A 6,305-nucleotide genomic window follows, 5' to 3' on the forward strand; every position below is an offset into this window, starting at 1 on the left:
TGAGACATTCATTTCATAGGCATTTTCAAACAAACACTCTGTGATTTCCTGACTTTACTTGTGGACTGCAGGCAGGGCCGGATTTAGGTTTGATGAGGCCCTAAGCTACTGAAGGTAATGGGGCCCTTTCTATGTCCAGCTGTCCTTTGTCAACAACAAATTGTTGCTGTTTTTTGTGTTGAATATATGCTATATGGTAATTTATGGATCTAATAGGTATCTAAAGCCATTTGCACATAACAAAATATGTATTTTATCAAAGTAATTGTTGAATTGAAATACAATAAAGAAGTAGTATATTAATAGTGAAATAAAATTAATAAGTATATTTTTTTGGGGGGCAAGAGAGTGGGCTTATACTTAAATCCGGAACTGGTTGTGGAGAATAACCTTGTGACCTTGGGAAAAAATGGATATTCTGGATGGTACTACATAGTTTGTAAAGCCTGCTGAACTGGAAATGCATAGCAGTAAATGTACCAATAGTGTATAAGAACAGAAATAAGGTAGAATTATGATGAAATATGACTTATGCTTCTGAATTACATTATACATTAAATCAAAAGGAGAATTTTATATATTTGAAGTTGTCTGCTAATGTGTTTTGATATTCTCATAATGATGATATAATTAGCACACTCATCTTCTTTTTATTTCAGTCGCAATAGCATAATGTATTAAATTCATTAAATATTTTCTACCAGATCCAGTTAAAACCCCACTGAATTTAGGCACCTGACTCCCTGAAGCCCTTCTAATACTCCTAGCCATAGTTAACATCTGTTGTTCATAAGACATTAGGTAGGAACTTATAACAATTATCAGGACTATTAAGAAAAATTTTATTCAGATTTTTAGCACGCCACAGCAACTTGTCAATAAAAAAAATAATGGTTGCTGAATGATGGGAGCCTAGAGTTTTATAGACTCAGTCAGCATATTCCACTATACACAGTTCCCTTTGGAATCAATTAAAAAAATCTTATACATATCAGTCTCATCTTAATTTAAAGGGAATATATAAACAGAAAGTTTGTGCAGAGATCTTTCCCAATTAATGACACTAAGGCTACAATCCTAGGCACATTTACCTAGGAGCACATTCCACTGATTTTGATGGGATTAGCTTCTGAGTAGATATGCATAGCACTGCACCACAAATTAGCTAAAGACCTTGTAATAAATCATTAACTTCAACACCTTATGAACTTATTAAACTGGAAGCTTGTCCTGATGTGCTTAAATTATTCATATTTATGTTCTAAAAATAATGTAGATGGATGTGTTAGAACATGAAATTTTGCTAGTTTCAATAATTGTGCCTTAAAATGCTTTCAAGAACCATTTCCTCCATGGAAGCTACAAAACATTTCCCAGCCAAAAGTCCAACTTGGAAGGTGATTTCATTTGTTCTGCTCAAAAACAGTTTCCTTACCGAACTGAAAGATTACTATCACATGACTGAAGAATTATGTTATAGCATCCATTCTCAGCTGATTGAGGCTGATGGAAGCTTAAACATCTGGAGGTACCAGGTTGGGGAAGGCGGTACTACAATAAAGTAGCTAACTCAGGATTTGTTTGCAGAAGCAATCCCTTCCTTTGCATCAGTTTTAGACTTCTGCAAAGGATCCAGGAGGCAAAGTTGGTGGAGTAAAATTTAGGAAGAGAACCCTAACATAACAGGAGAACTTTGCCTTTGTTGCAACCTTGCCTTAACTAGTCTAACCAATAATAATAATAGTAATAATTTTATTATTTATACCCCGCCCATCTGGCTGAGCTTCCCCAGCCACTCTGGGCAGCTTACAACATACCTAAAGGTTCTCTAAACAGGGCTGCCTTCAGATGTCTTCTAAAAGTGAGATAGTTGTTTATTTCCTTGACATCTGAAGGGAAGGCGTTCCACAGTTAACCCTACCTTAACTCTGACCAACATTTCTAGTGTAGCGGAACAAAATGGTTTAACTAAACTCTGTCCCTGGAAAGCTTGTATAGGAGCAACTAGGGAGACAAGCCTCCCCACTGAAAGGTGCCAAGCAGAAATATGTAATTCTTAAGCTTAGTTAAGTTTATAACTGCATGGCATTGTATTTTGCTGTAAGCTTCACGGAGAGGGTTTTTACCATTATAGGCAGCCCAAATTTTTTTCCCAATCAATCAATCAATCAATCAATCAATGTATCTGCAAAGCAGGTATGGAGAGGCTGTGACCTTCAATATGTTGTTGGATAACAGCTTCCATCATCTTTGACCACTGCCAGTGCTGGCTGGGGTTGGTGGGAGTTGGAATCTAACAACATATGGAAGGCCATATGCTCTCTATCTCTGCCCTAAAGTGTCCATCTTGTAACTGACCATGTAATTGGTAATACAGTTAACAGTCACAATCTATGCAAAATGAGGCATGCACTAGTGTGTTAGCTTAGTGCACAGTTAAGCACTGAACTCCAGTTGGTTTCAATAGGTCTTGCACATGGGTAGGCAAACTAAGGCCCCAGGGCCAGATCCGGCCCAATTGCCTTCTAAATCTGGCCCGTGGGTGCTCTGGGAATCAGCATGTTTAACATGAGTAGAATGTGTCCTTTTATTTAAAATGCATGTCTGGGTTACTTGTGGGGCATAGGAATTCGTTCTTTTTCTTTTTCCAAAATATAGTCCGACCCCCGACAAGGTCTGTGGGACAGTGGACCAGCCGCCTGCTGAAAAAGTTTGCTAACCCCTGGTCTTGCGTATACTTGGCTATAACACCATGTTCTGGTCAGAGCTGGATATGCAGCTGTTTATAGCAGCCCCTATAAGGGACGAGGGAATTCACTTCTGGGTTCACTTCTGAAGTTATCCCATTCCTGCAAAGACTTCTGCTCACTCTGTTGCTTCTTCACTCCTTGTTCATCCCCCCAAATGTTTTGGAGGGTTGGGAAAAGCCTCAGAATAGATATGGGGTTCATGTGAGTGAAAGAGATGGTGGCTAAGTTCTCTTATGCAAGTAGAAGTCTTTGTGCAAATGGAACAGCATGGTTGCACGCAACCCACTTACGTTAAGCTGTTAATTCAGATTAAAAGACACTTTTCAATTTATAAAACCATCTTGAGTTCCTTGAATCTTATAACTGATCCAGTATTAGCGACTGGCATCGTCATGCACCTTCATGGACCCACAGAGTGGCAGGGTGTCCACCTGTAAACAGAAATAAAGGAAAACACCTCTGCATTCCATCATTACTCTTGTTCCACTTGTGTGCATGCTCAAACATGTACACAAGACTAAGAGATACTGAATTACATAGTTTTTCTCATTAACTTCCCATTCAACTAGACTTTGCTTCTTGTACAAACTTGAATTTCAACAAAACAACTACAGCACATTTGCCATCATTGTAGGATTGCTTCTTCTGGACACAGCCCTTTCCCTGCGATAGAATCCATGACAGTGTCTCCCAGGCCATTTTCTTAAGCCTTGGTGTAAATAGTCTCAGCTGACCTTTGAAAAGGTGGGAGGGTCACTTGCTGCAACAGTGAACCAAAAGTAAAAGTGTATTGGCTGCGCTATTAAAAAGATGGATGGTTATTGCTACAATGAGCTTTTATGGAGACTTTGCTTTTAATTACTCTTCGCTAATCCCAAAGTGTTTTGAAACACTAAGGTTAGCTTTGAGGTCTCAGTTAAATATATGGTTAGAATTTATCAACTTGGAAGCTCTAAATTCACAGTGAAAGAGCATTTTGTCGTGGAAAGGTCTATTTATGAGTTCTATTGCTCATAAATAGGCACAACAAACATAAATTGTATGAATTAAATACAGGGCATTGGGTGTGGGGGGGAGATGAGGAAACCCACTGCTTCTTTTATGGTGGAACTATTAAGTCTTCCCTATGAGACACATCACAAATTGCATTTTAAGGTATCTACCAGATGCCTACAGTCCCATGCATACTTAACGAGGAAGTAATACTGCAATCCAATGCATACTTCAGGGACAAAAGAAGTTAAGCAGGAGGACCTGATCCTGCACAATGCTGCTTCATCACGAGTGGCTTCCCTGCATGCAAGGCAAGCTGCTGGCAAAGGAGCAGCACTGTACAGAATCAGATCCATCAGGTTGCTGGGATATTGTGCGATATCACAGCATGATTCCCCTCCCCCCCAAGAGCTCCCCCCCCCCCGCAGGGCCGCAATCTCACTCAGTGTCCCAAACTGTGCGATTTTGGGTGCCGTGCCCAAAAAAGTGGGTTGGTGGTTTTTTTTGCATGAAATTGTGCAAGATTATGGCAACCAAAATGGCTCTCATAATATAAAACGGGAAGATGGCGTCCTGGGTTTTGGCTTCAAAATGTTGGAGGGTGTGGTATTGAATGAATGGAAAGGACCAGGATCTGAGCTATAAAAAAGGTAGTGCCTGACGATCACTTGTTAAAAACAGGTGGAAGGAAGTACAGAGATTAAGTATGAGGCACCCCCCCTCCACTTTCTCAGTTAAACAATTAGGTTGGAGTGTAGAAAGATCTGATCTGATCAATCTCTGCGCACAGTCTGAAAGCCTATTTTGTGTGTGTTACTGTTTGCATGAAAATGCACTGTTCTATATGAGGGGATTCTTATGCTAAATGCATACAGATTGGCCATGAACAATATGTTTCCCCTCCATGTGTAGATAGTGTTCAAACACAACTACTGAATAGTTTTCAAGCAGAACAAAAGTACAAAGCACCAAAAAAGCTAAACTCAACTAAAACACACACACACACACACACATTTTCACGCATCATAATTTACAGCTTCTTCTGCCATTGTATTATAATGATATTTAGTTAAAGTTCAAACTACACATTTAGCGCTACTCTTGAAATGAGATCTCTGCTAAGGGCTGCTTAATAATGCCTGTCATGTGTTTCTTTTGTGAAAGGGATCCATACATAAATTAAGTTTTCTGAAGTGGTGGAGCCAAACAAGGGTCCTATGAAATGGGTTATTAGCCACACATGCACACACTCTCTGATGATATGTTCAATTGTTTTAATGATAAATTTTCCTCACAAAGTGGAAGAGCCTGTTGACAGACAGAAATACAAGTTAACAATGAACTATTTAGACTTGCAAATGATGGAACATTTAATTATTCCAAAATAGCATTCTACCAGTTAGGGTGCGATCATTAAATCCATCAATCTTCAGTTTATATGCATGAAACATTTATCATGTCTTCTACAAAAACAGGAGTCACTCATCTAAATATAGATTTTTGGGGCCATCCATTTCATCAAGGCATTTCATTGAAAAGACCGGGATTTCATTTATTTTCCGTTACAGAGATAAAGTGTTTGCAAATGATGTGATAAGGTCTAAAAGTGAGGGAAAGGAAGTAAGATTCAGCTCTGGGCGAAGATGATAAATTCAATACCTACTTCTAACACCAGGATTATAGAGAGAAAGAAATAAGAAATTGAAAGTTCGCAGCTAGGGTTTTTGTTTTGGCCCGTGGGTTTTTTCATTAAAGTTGTAGGCCAACAACAAATTATCTGAATAATTTCTTCTTTTAAAAATAGCCAGAGACAACTGGAATGGGGGCCAAGGAGGATGCCCCAGAATGATCAGGTACCCCTGGCAGACAAGGCTAATTGATAAAGGAAAAGGATCTCAAACTGAACAGCCAGCTGCTCTGTCTTGCTTGCAATGTCTTTAGAGCAGAGGTTTGATGTGGAAGGAAAAACCAAGCTGAGCAGAGCACTAATGTATGAAGAGAAAAGGGAGAGAGAGTGTAGAAGTTGAGAAGAGAAATTGACAAATCTGTCATTTCTAGTTTCTCTTTTTTCCAACCTTCAGTTCATCCAATTTGCAGTATCTGAGTTTTGTTTGTGCTATGTGATTTCCCCTGATACATTTCTTTGCGAGTAAATTTCCCTAATTGCATTTTTGTACTTTATTTTATATGCATACAAAAAAGCATACATTGGGGGAAAGTGCACAAAAAATACATATTTTAGTAAAAATAATATTTTTTTTTATATGTACTTTTTGGGTTGTACAACTGTATTTTCTGTTGACTCCGTGTGAATCTTATGTTTTCATATTATGCTGATTATTCTATGTGTATCAGCATTTTTGGGTCTATGACCATAATAAATATATTTACCTCCTTCCCACAGAGAAGGCCATTGCAAAATTCAGTTTTGTGATTTTTCAAAGGTTAACTGTGTTTTAGTTCTCTAACTAGTTTGGGAAGTGTGAATTAGGTAGGTTGTGAACCAAATGAATTTCTCCCCAGCCCTAGCTGAGAGTGAAGAGGCCAAGCTCTGAACAGTGA

The sequence above is a fragment of the Podarcis tiliguerta genome, assembly GCF_965153285.1.
Source record: "Podarcis tiliguerta genome assembly, chromosome: 12".
In the NCBI taxonomy this organism is placed as follows: domain Eukaryota; kingdom Metazoa; phylum Chordata; class Lepidosauria; order Squamata; family Lacertidae; genus Podarcis; species Podarcis tiliguerta.